The 16,395-nt window shown below is 37.7% G+C and overlaps 1 protein-coding gene across 4 annotated transcripts in view; it reads right to left on the reverse strand.

The window, feature by feature from the left end:
* Positions 1–6,444: 6,444 nt before the first annotated feature.
* Positions 6,445–16,395, reverse strand: part of vcpip1 (valosin containing protein (p97)/p47 complex interacting protein 1) — a 33,943-nt gene continuing 23,992 nt past the window's right edge. The window contains exons 4-5 of one of the 4 annotated variants that reach the window (XR_008723325.1): positions 8,243–8,474; positions 6,445–7,415 (exon numbers count right to left, since the gene is read on the reverse strand). The gene's annotated coding sequence lies outside the window, so the exon portion shown is untranslated. Of the gene's footprint in view, positions 7,416–7,468; positions 8,475–16,395 lie in introns of those variants that run through there. The other 3 variants (XM_055634400.1, XM_055634401.1, XM_055634399.1) reach the window with 3 other exon arrangements.

A 16,395-nucleotide genomic window follows, 5' to 3' on the forward strand; every position in this document is an offset into this window, starting at 1 on the left:
TCCCATTTGCTCTAATGGGCGTCAGAGTGATTCCTCTTATCCTACATGTAATGACATTGCCTTCAACCGTTTACAAACATCCTACAAATTTTCTTTGCTCCAGGTAGCTATGCCTTGCAATCTAAACACTTCCCATTTCTGAGCAAGCCTCTACTAACATAACCTTTAAATTACCTTCGCTATGTTAGTCTCATTTTCCATCATGCATCTGCAGAATCAATGTAAAATAAAGTTTTGTTTATTATTGTTAAAACAAGAGAATGTGGATAAATGTGAGTTTATCCACTTAGGTGGCAAGAACAAGAAGGCAGATTATTATCCGAATTGTGTCAGATTAGGAAAAGAGGAGGTGCAACGAGACCTAGGTATCCTTGTATATCACTCCTTGTAAGTATGCAGATACAGCAGGCAGTGAAGAGAGCAGATGGCATGTTGGCCTTCGTAGTGCGAGGATTTGAGTATAGGAGCAAGGAGGTCTTACTGCAGTTGTACAGGGCCTTGGTGAGGCCACACCTGGAGTATTGTGTGCAGTGTTGGTCTACTAATTTGAAGAAGGACATTCTTGCTATTGAGGGAGTGCAGCGCATGTTCACCAGGTTAATTCCCAAAATGGCAGGACTGACATATGATGAAAGAATTGGTCGACTGGCCTTGTATTCACTGGAATTTAAAAGGATGAGAGGATATCTTATAGAAACATAAAATTCTTAAGGGATTGGACAGGCTCGATGCAGGAAAAATGTTCCCCATGTTGGGGGAGTCCAAAACCAGGGGTCACATTTTAAGAATAAGGGGTAGGCCATTTAGGACTGAGATGAGGAAAAACATTTTCACCCAGAGAGTTGTGAATCTGTGGAATTCTCTGCCACAGAAGGCAGTGGAGAGCAATTCACTGGATGTTTTCAAGAGAGAGTTAGATTTAGCTTTTCGGGCTAACGGAATCAAGGGATATGGGGAAAAGCATAAACGGGGTACTGATTTTGGATGATCAGCCATGATCATATCGAAGGGTCAAATGGCCTACTCCTGCACCTATTTTCTATGTTTCTATGGCAAATGGATAAACTAATGGACATAAATAAATGAAAATAAATTGGCTAAGTAATAAATAAGTAAAATAATTTAAACAAAAGATGGTTTCAGAGAATATATTCTTATATAGTGGTACTAAAGGCTGATATGGGTAAAATAAAACGCAAACAATGGAAACAATTTATTTTAAAGCACGACAATGAACTATGAAAGTTCAGACATAGTAATGTTTGAATAAGCGAGTTCGGTATTCCGAAAAACGCAAGGAATCATGGGATTTGTCATAGGTCATTCACCATAAAGAAAAAGCGAACAAAGCTCTGACTATAAACCAGGGCAGGGGGAGACTGGACCGGCGGACAGACATTTTTGGCAGCTGCACGCACACTGACCAGCGCCTCATCCGCAGCCAGGATCGAACCCGGGTCCCCGTCGTCGCAAGCGCTGCCCGGCCTGACACCTCCGGCCTCCCAGGACAGGGATGGGACACCTGGGAGGGGATAGCCCAGCAGCAACTCAACAGCACCCGCAGCGCCGGAGACCAGGGACCCAGACCTCGCTCACTCACTCACCTTAGCATAAAACAATAAAACCAACAAAATAATCTTAGCTTTTAATAAAGGAACAATAAGTACAACTGATTCATAGTTTGAAAGCAGTATTTTCTTACCAAGAAGAATCAAAATTGGAAAAAGCGGATGAAATGTTTCCACAGCTCCATTCCAATGTTTGCGCAGTGACCTTTGACCTAGGCATGTGCAGTTGGAATACCAAACTCGCTTATTGGGGTCTTTAATCTGAAATGTCTTCTTTCCCGAATTGCTGCATGACTTGTTATTTCTAGCATTTTGTGTTTTTGTTTCACATTTCCAATGTCTGCATGGTTTTAGTTTCATAACTTTTAATATATGATTGCTGTGGATAAGCCATTAAACTATATCTTTCTTATTTTTAATTCTAGGTCAGGAAGGGGTTATTGCTGCCTGATTTATAGATTATCCAAAAGCAGAGATCACTTCCTGAAAGAAAAGACAACCACATTAATAATCTGTTATTTATAAAGCATCATTGTTGGAGGAGTGTAGGCGGCAATCTCTCTGCTCATCTAAATACTATTGGGAAAACAATGGTCTCCTCACTGGTCTACAAGGGATTTGCTTTCCACCCAACTCAAATTTTTAATCTCATTTTCCATTGCCATATTCACATGAGGTGTCTCCTAATGAACATAAACATGCTACTTAATATTACTGACATTTTGCTATTGCAACATCCACTTCATTGTTTCCATCGCCTGGTGTCACTTTTTAGATCCCAACATTTGAGGACATTTTTTTACATTTATTATTTAGCTTTGCAATTTGTCCTGGACCAGGCGTGGGGAACCTTTTCATGTTGGAACACCGCATTAAGTTAGCTGCAATCTAATAAGGCCGCATCCAAGAAACTTCAATTAGATATACTTCAAAATGTACATTATTTTGTTAAAATAGCCTTCATGACTTACTAATGTTTTAATTGTGGCCGTCAGTCAGGGAGGATTATTTCGTTGAATTTTCATTTACTCTTTGGTATTTTAAATACGTTCATTTTAAGATTAAAATAAAAATAATAAAAGACAAACAAAAACATATTAATTAAAATAAAAGGTAGACAAAAATGCTGGAGAAACTCAGCGGGTGAGGCAGCATCTATGGAACAAAGGAAATAGGCGACCTTTCGGGTCGAGACCCTTCTTCAGCATTTTTGTCTACCTTCGATTTTCCAGCATCTGCAGTTCCTTCTTAAATAAAAATAAAAGGATTTGTTCTACTAAATTTGGATTCAATTGAAAGGCCGCACTTAATGGCCTAGAAGGCCGCAGGTTCCCCATCCGTCCTGGACTTCCCAATTTTTTAAATTGTAAAATTGTCACGATTTCAATGTTAAATGCTGACAAATAAAATCACTGACATTTAGCTGTTTATTAAATGGAAGCAAGTCCAGGACTTCTGCACAATATGGCAGTGGTGCATGGGGCAAATCAGTGGCACAGCTGCTGCCTCAGAGTACGAGTGACACTGGTTCGATATCGACCCTGGGTGTTATCTGCGTAGAGTTTGCACTTTTTCCCTGTGACACTGTGGGTTTCCTCTGGGTGTTCTGGACAGACTTTTCGCAGGGAGGGGTGGGTCCATTTGGGGTAGCACAATCATTTGCAGATTTTCCACCTCTCAGGCTGGAAAGACTGTTCACTGAGCCCGCATCAGTTTAAAACTGGCACAAGTTCAGCAGTCCCCATTCAAGTACACGGGAGAAATTAACTTCTGAGAGATAAATTGAGTCATTTAATTATTTGCTTTTTTATTGTTTATGAATGATGTAAATGGGTGTTTTTATTTAAGTTAAAATAATCAAAAATTAAAATTGCAGTTTCAAATGTTAATAAGTGCCCAGTGTTCTCAGTGTTAAAGAGGGAACTGCAGATGCTGGAGAATCGAATTACACAGAAAAGCTGGAGAAACTCAGCGGGTGCAGCAGCATCTATGGAGCGAAGGAAATAGGCAACGTTTCGGGCCGAAACCCTTCTTCAGACTGATCAGGGGTGGGGGTGGGTGGGGACAGAAAAGGGAAAAGGAGGAGTAGCCGGAAGGCTGGAGGGTGGGAGGAGACAGCAGGGGAGCTGAGCTCCCCTGCTGTCTCCTCCCACCCTCCAGCCTTCCGGCTACTCCTCCTTTTCCCTTTCTTGTCCCCACCCACCCCCACCCCTGATCAGTCTGAAGAAGGGTTTCGGCCCGAAACGTTGCCTATTTCCTTCGCTCCATAGATGCTGCTGCACCCGCTGAGTTTCTCCAGCTTTTCTGTGTAACCCCAGTGTTCTCAATTGTAAACATTAAACAAATACTATCCCAGACAATTCTGACAGCTGCAGAGTTGAATGGAGGGCCTCACTAGCAGTCAAGGCCAATCTGGCACTGCAACCAGCTGCTTGCACTGAGTCAGCCCCCATGCTGCACTCAACCGTACCAAAGAGAAAACTGTGCTGACAAACATCATTACCCAGGAGCAGACAGCTAACAATTTCAGGGCAATGGCCCATTATGCAGTCTAAAATATAGTTATTCCCCCGAGAAGCACAAATGAATGGATTTGATACAACAGGAAAGGACATTTGTTAGGATTTACAAAATAACAAAAAGAACCTAGATGGGATTACTCCAAATTTAATGAGAGGATGAGGAGTGGCATGCAGATGTTATGGAAGGATAGTAATCAAATGGTATTTTTCTTTTTCTTAGAGAATAACAGGTCTGTGGATTGAGAGCCAGCTTGTAAGTTCAATATATTCCTCAATTTATTTTACGATGAGCTGGAAATCTTTCTGAAAACAATGTAGAATAAATAAATCTAGTACTTCCAGATTTATATTGCAAACTTTACATTCAAAAAATTATTTAATCTCAGTTTAAATGAGCTGCACAAACATAATAAACGTAAAAATGTTACTTATGATATCACTGTTTGGAATGCATAGATAAATTCTCTGCTTGTCACATGTAGAAGTGCAAGAATGTATGCAAAATCATTTGAAATGTTAAAACACTCAGACAATATGCACGGGAAATATTAATTTATTGCACCTTCAATATATGCTCATAACTCATGCTAATGGCAAGCTGATACTTATAGAATATACTTATTTTTAGCATTCAGGAAAAGAACTCCAAGTACTGTACAAGTCACTTATAGTACTGTACAATATATACTATCATACAGATGTTACATTATAGAGCAATTCATTGCAGATATTTAGTACAGCAACCACAAATATAAACAAACCAAATTTGCTGAACATTTGCCAGTGTCATCCTGTTATAAGAAATGTTCTGAAACATTTATGATCAACCAATTCATTTTCATTTAAACAGGATATTTTCTCCATTAAAAATAAACCATATATACAGTATAGTATCCAAACATACTCAGGATTACCTTAGCATGTTCTAATAACTGGATGGCAAACACTGCAAACAAAAAAAGTCCAGCTTTTGTGGGATATTTAACTTCAGGCTTGCTTTGCACAGATTATCTAAATTCTTAAATTTAGTCTTTTGGTTATTTGACTCTACAGAATGCCCCACCCAACAATATTCTTCATCCGTTCTTCGATTACTTTTAAAAGGATAAAGTTGAAAATCCCAAGGAAAGATGGCAATGAATTTTAATGTAAATACATAACAAAGTTGTCTTGCAATTCTCACAAATGATCTAAAAACAAATTCAAAAGCAAATGAATCATTAAGATAGCTTAAAGCCCAAATTGTCAGCATACTGCTCATTTTGAGAAACAGCCACGAAAAAAAAGCATTCCTGTGAACTTTGAATTTTAATCAATTGTTTGCAAGAAAGCACATTCATTTTTTTGTATTCTAAGGATGCAAATGTTCATGAATTGTCTAAAGAACACAAAGTCTTCAAGCATCCTTAAAAATGATTCAATTGCCATTACAATTATGATAAATTAAAGGAAACCCATTAAAAAAAGTTAAGTTAATATCAAGATTAATTGACTATGATACTGGCTATTCAAAGCACAGTTTAAATGAAAGTAGAAATTCACAACTTACGTTCCATAAAGCAAAAATCATCAGTTTACTCTCAAAAAGTCTTTTTAACATTGAATTATTATGGGTTTGTGAATTCCATTTTTTTAAATTTAAAGGCAGACATTTTCTTTCAAACATATTATGGTTTGTGTATTTTGATTTCACGCATATGTAATATCTCCCTATATACAGAGTGGCAATATTAGCATTTATATTTCAAAAATCAGAAAATATTTGGTAACTCTCTCATTTCCAATCACGATGTGGTCCTGTTTAAACTATTTAACACACACAGCCACTGCAAAAATCACCTGTTAATAACTACTCTCTATTTAACTGTAATTAATACTACCATTTTGTTGGTAATCTTATACACCACAGCATGGCACATTGAAATGGAAAAACATTTGCTTTCTCAGAATTTGTATCGTATTGTGGATTATGATGTCCAACGTTTGATATTTAGCTATTTTGAGTGAGAATAATGGAAATCTTTTTTTTCTTTTTTCTTTTTTTTTTTTTATATAAAGGTGCTGATTTTTCTTAATTTGTAACAACTAAATATTTGTGGTGATATCTTTAGAGCAAAATGAATGAAGTGAGATAAATCTTATTAATAAATGAATTAAGCAACTGGAAAATAAATGGTCAATGAATCTGGCACCTTAAAATTCTATAGTTTTATTCTAATGCATTCTAATTTCCCATTCCTGTCAGTTGTGAGGGTGGAATGCCAGCTGGTTGTACTTATTGTCCTTTACAACAAAGTGTGATCTCCAGTCTGACACACGATGTGGAAACATTTCTGGCTGACATCTGCGTTCATGAATTGTCTAAAGAACACAAAGTCTTCAAGCATCCTTAAAAATGATTCAATTGCCATTACAATTATGATAAATTAAAGGAAACCCATTAAAAAAAGTTAAGTTAATATCAAGATTAATTGACTATGATACTGGCTATTCAAAGCACAGTTTAAATGAAAGTAGAAATTCACAACTTACGTTCCATAAAGCAAAAATCATCCGTTTACTCTCAAAAAGTCTTTTTAACATTGAATTATTATGGGTTTGTGAATTCAATTTTTTTTAATTTAAAGGCAGACATTTTCTTTCAAACATATTATGGTTTGTGTATTTTGATTTCACGCATATGTAATATCTCCCTATATACAGAGTGGCAATATTAGCATTTATATTTCAAAAATCAGAAAATATTTGGTAACTCTCTCATTTCCAATCACGATGTGGTCCTGTTTAAACTATTTAACACACACAGCCACTGCAAAAATCACCTGTTAATAACTACTCTATTTAACTGTAATTAATACTACCATTTTGTTGGTAATCTTATACACCACAGCATGGCACATTGAAATGGAAAAACATTTGCTTTCTCAGAATTTGTATCGTATTGTGGATTATGATGTCCAACGTTTGATATTTAGCTATTTTGAGTGAGAATAATGGAAATCTTTTTTTCTTTTTTCTTTTTTTTCTTTTTATATAAAGGTGCTGATTTTTCTTAATTTGTAACAACTAAATATTTGTGGTGATATCTTTAGAGCAAAATGAATGAAGTGAGATAAATCTTATTAATAAATGAATTAAGCAACTGGAAAATAAATGGTCAATGAATCTGGCACCTTAAAATTCTATAGTTTTATTCTAATGCATTCTAATTTCCCATTCCTGTCAGTTGTGAGGGTGGAATGCCAGCTGGTTGTACTTATTGTCCTTTACAACAAAGTGTGATCTCCAGTCTGACACACGATGTGGAAACATTTCTGGCTGACATCTGCAATGGAAAATAAAAACAACCAACATTTCAGACATTGTGTATTTAAAAAAAAAAAAGGATTGTTTTCCCCTTTGCTTGGTTTTAAAGTTCAATTTTGGAGAACTACACCAACTATGTAGTATAACAAAATGATTTGGGCAGGGAATCAAAAAAATGTAACAAGTCTTGAAAATTACACAGTCTTTCGGTGGAGCTTAATATTTTCTCCAAGAATCAACTTTACTTCAACATGTTTACCCCAATGCCACTATCTAGAACAAAAACTGAAGGTCTACATCAGTGCAGAATTCTCCAAATTCTAAAACTGAACCCTTGCCCAAGCAGAGATTTACCAGTCAATTTCATAGCAATGAGTATTCCATCTGCACCCAGGGACTCAAGTCAATTTGCATACCAAGATAAACTAAATACAGGGTTCAAATATTTTAAACTGTAGGTCATCTTGTCATCATTTATTGAATAGCTCTATGTTAATTTCCAAACAGTTTCTGTGATACTTCTATTTTGCAACAACTTAAATAATTAATCTTAATAGTTGCTTTTGAGATTGTTTCTGCAAAGTGCTAAACAAAAAGTAAAACACAACTTTTAGTATACTAGGTTTTAGTCCCAGTTCCAGCCCTTGAGGCCTAGAAAGTGAATAATCTGTCTGCATCTTTCTAAAGAGTGATTATATTTATTTTGCATTAATGAATTGACATCACATATGGCCTTCAAAACTTCACATTTCAATATTTCATTTCAAGCACAAACATCATCATCAATTCATATTGTTTAAAATTAATTTTAAGTGTATCAGGGAAATATATTCTTACAAGACTCACCTCTTATTAAAAGAGGTCTTACTGAGAGCTGCATCAATAACTGAATCCAAGCACAAGCTAACATTAATTTGTGGATTAGTAGGGACAGTAGTAAGGCAGACGTTGTGTGGGTTACCAAGAATAATCTTGGTACGATGCAATGGATAAGGAAAATAAAATCTGATTCTGTCTTTTGAACACGATGAGTTCCTTTTGCCATGTCACGATTCTTGTACAAAGCCAGCTCTGCTTACTTGGATGGAGGTGGGGAGGGGAAAAGGGAAATTAGACAAACAATTAAATTCAATTTAAATTAAATCAAAGATATTTTTTTCCCTTTCCTATTACATTTACTTCTCTATTAAAAACAATGTACAAAACGTTGGTATTACTCTGAGATATCCTTAAAAGAATGTGAAATCTACCAATCTACCGTGAGATATCCTTAAAATAATGTGAAAAGTGTAGATCTATCTATCCTTATTTCATTCAACTAGCCAAAAGCACAGATTGGCTAGATGACATAGTCCTGAGTTGAGGACTGAATATAATGATTGTTGAATTTTTATTGTTCAGTATGTGCACTAACTCAGCTACGGAATTATTAGTTTTGTTTTCTTCATCTGCGCCTTTATACCATGCCTCCAATCCTCAGGACATCCACAGTGATCACATAACCTCAAATTTCAATCACAAGATTTTGATTGAGAATCAATCATTCATTTAGGTAACAGTTCTTGCACTTTGGCAAATTAGATCGGTGCAATTATTAACGCAGCCCAATGAAGCAGCAGCCTCACAGCTCCAACGATCCGGGGTCAATCCTAAATACTGGTGCTGTCACATTCTCATTATAACCTCCTGGCATTTTACTGCATCACATATAAATGCTATGGGTTAATTGGATATCATAAATTACTAATAGCGCAGGTCAGTGGTAATTGGGGATAGTTTAGGGACGCAAGAGAGAATGAGCTGCAGGGAAATAGGTGCGGAAATGGGATAGAGTCCTAGTATGGACTCAATGGGTCAAATAACCTATCTCCCAATGAAAATCGGAAAATATTGCAGATGCAAAGGGTCAGCATTATAAACTCAGTTTCTGTCTCTAGATATGTTGTCTCAGCTGCTGAATAATTAATGCATTGTTCTTCTTTTATTACTATTACATCAGTGTCATAAGTAGGTAATGCAACAGTAGAGCGACTGCCTCATAGCACCAGAGACCCGGATTAGAACCTGACTATGGGTGCCGTCTGTGCGGAGTTTGCACGTTCTCCGTGACCACGTGGGCTTTATCTGGGTGTTCCAGTTTCTTCCCACATTTCAATGACATGCATGTTTGTAGTTTAATAGGCTTCTGTTAATTGTCCCTAGTGTGTAGGATGCAAAAGTGGGATAATATAGAACTAGTGTAGGGGTGATTGATAGGCATGGTGGACTAGGTGGGCCAAAGGGCCTGTTTCCACCCTGTATCACTAAACTAAAGAAGATTAATTTTGAATATTATTTCAAAAATATTTGTGGTTGTGGTTCACACATCCCAAGACACCGCCTGCTTTAAAAAAAGGTTTGGAAAAATTATACCCAACTCCATTCCTACCATCCCATGATAAGTTTTCCCATTTTAATTTGCATCTTTTGCTAACAATGATTTTTCATTTATTATGAACAGGCATTAAATGCATTCAATAAAATGTTAAAACATTCTGCATTAAGGATGTAGGTGCCTCAGTTAACTGAAAGTATGCATTTAGGATCTAAGTATCTCCTTTACAAGGTTAGAATAATTTGGGATGCAATTCCACGTAAAAATAGGCTGGCATGATCAAACTACAATGTAGTTTGATCATCTTATGGCCGTATAAATAATAAAATGTATTAATTTAATCTTATGGGCATATAAATAATAAAATGCATTAATTTCATCTGATGGGCATATATATCATTAAATGTATTAATTTCCTTGTTCTATCATACAGCTGTAAAAATAACAAATTAGAGTTTGACTAATCGTAATCAATTTCCACATTTTTTGGGCTCCATATAGTTTGTAGCTTCTTGCATTCTTAATGTGTGACATGAACTAAATTGTTATAGTCCCAAGAGATTTGAAGTGAATTAGATTTGTTTCACTGGATGTATGATTCATTATCTGCATGTCAATAATAAACTCAATTTACACCAATCTCATGTATCAATTAAAATCTTACATCCTAATACGGCTTGTCTATAAATTCCAAATTTCATATTTTATAAACACTTCTGACCATTATAAATTATGTTTTGTTGATGTAAATTCTGATTAGAAATCTCCTTGAGTCAACTTACCCATGATGCAACTTCCTAAGTAAATGTTTTATCATCCTCTCAATTTGTAAATTTCAAATTTCAGAATCACAGTGTCACAGAACGAGATCACGACCATCAAATCTATCCCGACTCCTTTTACAATCCATACAATTCCATTGCTCGTTTCTCATGCCTGCAAATGATTTTCCCTCAAATGCCTATATAAATTCTATTTGAAAACCAGATTCATTACTTAATCTTACAATTTAATTCATAATATTGAAGTCTCGTTCAAAATTTTCCCACTGGTGAAAATCCTATCCACTAGTCACGTGTCTCCAGTATGAAAAGCATCACCCATTGCTTCCTTCCATCAAGCCAAATATGTATCCAATTAGTTAGCTCTCACTGTATCCCATGCAATCTAATCTTCCAGAGTAACCCATCATGTAGAACCTTATCAAAGGCCTTGCAGAAGTCCATATAGGTCACGTCTATAACTCTTTCATTTACCTTCTTGGTTACTTCCTCAGAACACTCAAATTTGTGAGACACTATCTCCCACACGCAAAACTATACCAACTATCCCTCATCCACCTGTCTTGCCAAACACATATACCTTATCCTTTAGAATTCTTGTAATAAATTCCTTTTACTGCTGGTCTGCAATATTGTCAGACCAAATCCTCTTGCAGTCTTTTACTAACCTTGCTTTATACCACATCAAATTTTGAGTCATCAGCAAACATTAAAATTTTACCACTGGCACTCATATGCACCAAGTCAATCTATACCAAAATAAATGACAGTCCTAGCAATGACCCCTCAAAAAAACACCACTTTTTACTATGCCTTCCATACTGCTTTGACTCCTTTACTGAATATTTCACAAATCTTCTGAAAGTCCATATGGTTAAAATTTATTCCATTCCTGTCATCTGTTTTAATTATCTCAAAATAAAATTCAACAACATTAAATATGGTTTTCCTTCAACAAAGTCACCATTAACTTATTATTGTTCCCATGCATTTCAAGATTAAATAATGGGGCTGAAATTGCTGAACACATCCTTTGAACCGTTTTGAGCAAGATGTTGCATTTATTATTTTTAAGTCCTCTAGCAGTTCCCCTGCATCTGTGGAGGATTGGACAATTCTGGCAAGCCTTTCTGAACTAGCTTCTTGTTTTCTCAGCAATCTAGAATATATCCTATCAGGGACCAGGAGCCTATTTAGCAGGTGATGTAAAATCAACCTTTCTAATGTTTTCTCCATATTAATTTCCATTTCCACATCATCGCTACCACCTGGAGCAAGAAATAAACAAGAGGAAATACCGAGTTCCTCGAGAAGTCAGTATTTTCTTCTAGATTCTATCATCCTCAGTCTTTTGTATCTACTAATAATTTCTACCTAGATATTCTGACATCGTTGAAAAGGTTAAATGCTTTTAAATATATAAAAGATACATGGTAGAATACTTGACTAGGTTGTAGCTTGTATTTCTTCTCAAGCAGGCTTTCTCTAGTGGAAAAGTACCAATTGATAAGAGAGAGAGACATGCACAGATTTGTCTTAGGGCCATTAGTAATAGCTTTGGAATGTCTTGTCCTGAAAGTACCACCTGATAAGACACAGATGCCTTTGAAATGTCTTGTCCTGGAAGTACCACTGATAAGATGCCTTTGAAATGTATCTACTAATTGATAAGAGAGACAACCAATTGATCAGAGACAAGCTCACACTCGTCCTGTAGTGATGTATATTGGCTGCATCTTGTGACGATGACAAACATCTTTGGAATGTGACTAAGTGACACACAGTATAAAACACCGTGCGAGTCTTTGTTCATTGAAGTGGTGGCTCGGGGAAGTCAAGTGTCTTTTGCTTACTTGACTGCTGTATCCCTGTCACTTCCGCCGGCTAATGATCAGTGGAGCTTGGGTTGGTTTACCTAACATTTTTGTGAGTTGTATGTTTTTTTTAAGTAGTGAATCTTATCGTCGTCTGTGGTAAAAATTAATACAAAGCTATGATTAACTATTTTCTTTGCCTTAAAAGCTAATCATAGATTACCTTCGTAATCTACGATTAGACGAAACCCATCTCTTACTATCACTTTGCAATTCAGGTCTACAAAATACGTCTTGATTATCATTCTAATCTTATACTCCCTCTTTGTCCATCTTATTTTCCCATTCATCCTTCCAATTTGATTACAATTTTCAGGCTGTTACTAACTATTAATCAATCTCTACTGCAACAAAATACTTATGCTGCAATCGATACCACCCATGCAGCCTAAATAAAAGTGCATGGTATATCTACATTTGGTTTCACCAGTGTTGAGGCCACCACGTTGTGAACGGCAAATGTAGGACACCAGATTGGAAGTAGTGCAAATAAATCACTATGTCACCTGGAAATTCCGTCTGGGTCTCCAACTGGTGTGAAGGAAAGAGGCGAAAGGAGAGGTGGCCCATTGATTGTAGTTGGACGAGAAAATGCCATAACATGGCAAGTGGTTGGTAGAATGGAAGAGCGGTCCAGAGAGTCACAAAGGGATCAAGCCTCTCGTACTGCTGAAAGGAAGTGTGTGTGTGTGTGTGTGTGTGTGTGTGTGTGTGTGTGTGTGTGTGTGTGTGTGTGTGTGTGTGTGTGTGTGTGTGTGTGTGTGTGTGTGTGTGTGTGTGTGTGTGAAATGCATGTTAGGTGGGGGTAAATACATGTCTGGTGGTGGAAACTTGTTGGAGCAAATTTGAATTAGTTGCGGGCGAATCCCAGGATTAAAGCTCATCTATTTTCCGCAGCATTGAGCTTGCCTACTCTCTGCCTTGCCTACAGACCAAGAACAGTGATCTTGTCCTCAGCTTCCCCCTCTACCAGCCACCATATTCCATGAATCCCCCTTCACAATTTTCCACATATCTTTGAGGAACTAAACCTCATCTTCCATCTGGACAAATTGCAATCCTCCAGACTCAATACTGAATTATCCAAATTTAGGTAACATGCTCTTTTTACTGTCTATCAGAATTAGCCACTTTTGCCAGTCATTCATCTATAATTTTGGTCCGGCTTTCTCTCTCGATAGTCTGGACTGTTAAACATATAAGCTCTGCTAACACAAAGAGATATAGTGGACTTCAAAAGGAAACTTTAATGTAGTTATTTTCAATCAATCCTATATTCTATATGTCCTATATTCCTATTTGAATGAACAAATATTGGGAATAGATAGAGTGAATGCATGGAGTCTGTTACCCAGGCCAGAGAAATCAAGAATTAAAGGGCATAGGCTCAAGGTGAGATGGGAAAGATCTCGATAGGAACCCGAGGGGCATTTTTTCCGCTCGAGGATGAAAGGTATATGAAACAAGCTGCCAGAAGAGGTAATTGAGGCAGGTACTATATCAGCATTTAAAAGACAGGTACATGGATAGGAAAGGATTAGATGGATAAGAGTCAAATGTAGGCAAATTGGACTAACTTAGATGGGGCACCTTGGTTAGCATTGACAAGTTTGGCCAAAGGACATGTTTCTGAGCTGTATGACAATCAAAAATGTTGCTTTTGCTCTATTAATTCCTCTTTGTAACTGCAAACTAATTTGTTCGCTCCCATTCCCAGTTCTCTCAAAAGATCTTGGCCCTAAAATGTAATTCTTTCTCTTTTTCCACAGATGTGGCATGAATTGCAGAGCATTTCCAGCAGCTTTTGGTTTCATGAAAGTAAAAAAAGTGATAGCTAAATCTAGACAACCTCAGAGTCTTAGAACTGTACAACACGGAAACATGACCATTGGCCAACTGAATCCTCACCAACCATAAAGCACCCCATTTAAACTAATTCCGTTTATAGAGTCAGTCAGAGTCATACAACAATAGACAACAGGTGCAGGAGTAGGCCATTCGACACCGAGCCAGCACCGCCATTTAATGTGATCATGGCCATTCTGCCTTCTCCCCATATCCCCTGACTCCACTATCTTTAAGAACCCTATCTAGCTCTCTCTTGCAAGTATCCAGAGAACCGGACTCCACCGCCCTCTGAGGCAGAGAATTCCACAGACTCACAACTGTGAGAAAAAGTGTTTCCTTGTCTGTTCTAAATGGCTTACCCCTTATTCTGAAACTGTGGCCTCTTGTTCTGGACTCCCCCAACACCGGGAACATGTTTCCTGCCTCTAGCGTGTCCTAACCCTTAATAATCTTATATGCTTCAATAAGATTCCCTCTCATCCTTCTAAAGTATATAAGCCCAGCCGTTCCATTCTCTCAACATATGACAATCCCGCCATCCCGGGAATTAACCTGCACTCCCTCATAGCAAGAATGTCCTTCCTCAAATTAGGGGACCAAAACTGCACACAATACTCCAGATGTGGTCTCACCAGGGCCCTATACAACTGCAGAAGGACCTCTTTGCTAATATACTCAACTCCTCTTGTTATAAAGGCCAACATGCCATTCGCTTTCTTCACTGCCTGCTGTACCTGCATGCTTACTTTCATTGACTGATGAACAAGGACTCCCAGATCCCGTTGTACTTCCGCTTTTCCCCAACTTGACACCATTTAGATAGTAATCTGCCTTCCTGTTTTTGCTACCAAAGTGGATAACCTCACATTTATCCACATTAAACTGCAGCTGCCATGCATCTGCCCACTCACCCAACCTGTCCGTCACCCTGCATTCTCATAGCATCCTCCGCACAGTTCACACTGCCACCCAGCTTTGTGTCATCTGCAAATTTTCTAATGTTATTTTGAATCCTTTCATCTAAATCATTGATGTATATTGTAAATAGCTGCGATCCCAGCACCGAGCCCTGCGGCACCCCACTAGTCACTGCCTGCCATTCTGAAAGGGAGCAGTTAATCCTTACTCTTTGTTTCCTGTCTGCCAACCAATGTTCTATCCATGTCAGCACTCTACCCCCAATACCATGTGCCCTAATTTTGCCCACTAATCTGCTATGTGGCACCTTATCAAATGCTTTCTGAAAGTCCAGGTACACCACACCCACTGGCTCTCCCTTGTCCATTTTCCTAGTTATATCCTCAAAAATTTCCAGAAGATTAATCAAGCATGATTTCCCCTTCGTAAATCCATGCTGACTCGGACCGATCCTGTTACTGCTATCCAAATGTGCCGCTATTTCATCTTTTATAATTGACTCCAGCATCTTCCCTACCACCGATGTCAGGCTAACTGGTCTATAATTCCCCGTTTTCTCTCTCCCGCCTTCCTTAAAAAATGGGATAACATTAGTTACCTTCCTATCCACAGGAACATTGGAAAAATATCACCAACGCATCTACGATTTCTAGAGCCACTTCCTTAAGTATCCTGGGATGCAGACCATCAGGCCCTGGGGATTTATCAGCCTTCAGTCTACCCAACACCATTTCCTCCCCAAGGTGGATTTCCTTCAGTTCCTCTGACACCCCATATCCTCTGGCCACTACTACGTCAGGAAGATTGTTTGTGTCCTCCTTAGTGAAGACGGATCCAAAGTACCTGTTCAACTCATCTGCTATTTCCTTGTTCCCCATAATAAATTCACCTTTTTCAATGGTCCAACTTTAATCTTAACTATTTTTTTCCTCTTCACATTCCTAAAGAAGCTTTTATTATCCTCATTTATATTCTTGGCTAGCTTACCTTCGTACCACATCTTTTCTCCCCATATTGCCTTTTTAGTTCTCTTCTGTTGCTCTTTAAACATTACCCAATCCTCTTGCTTCCCGCTCATCATTGCTACGTTGTAATTCTTCTCTTTTATTTTTACACTGTCCCTGACGTCCCTTGTCAGCCATGGTCACCCCTTACTCCCCTTGGAATCTTTCTTCCTCTTTAGAATGAACTTATCCTGCATCT

Source organism: Leucoraja erinacea, chromosome 4 (assembly GCF_028641065.1).
Source record: "Leucoraja erinacea ecotype New England chromosome 4, Leri_hhj_1, whole genome shotgun sequence".
Taxonomy (NCBI): domain Eukaryota; kingdom Metazoa; phylum Chordata; class Chondrichthyes; order Rajiformes; family Rajidae; genus Leucoraja; species Leucoraja erinaceus.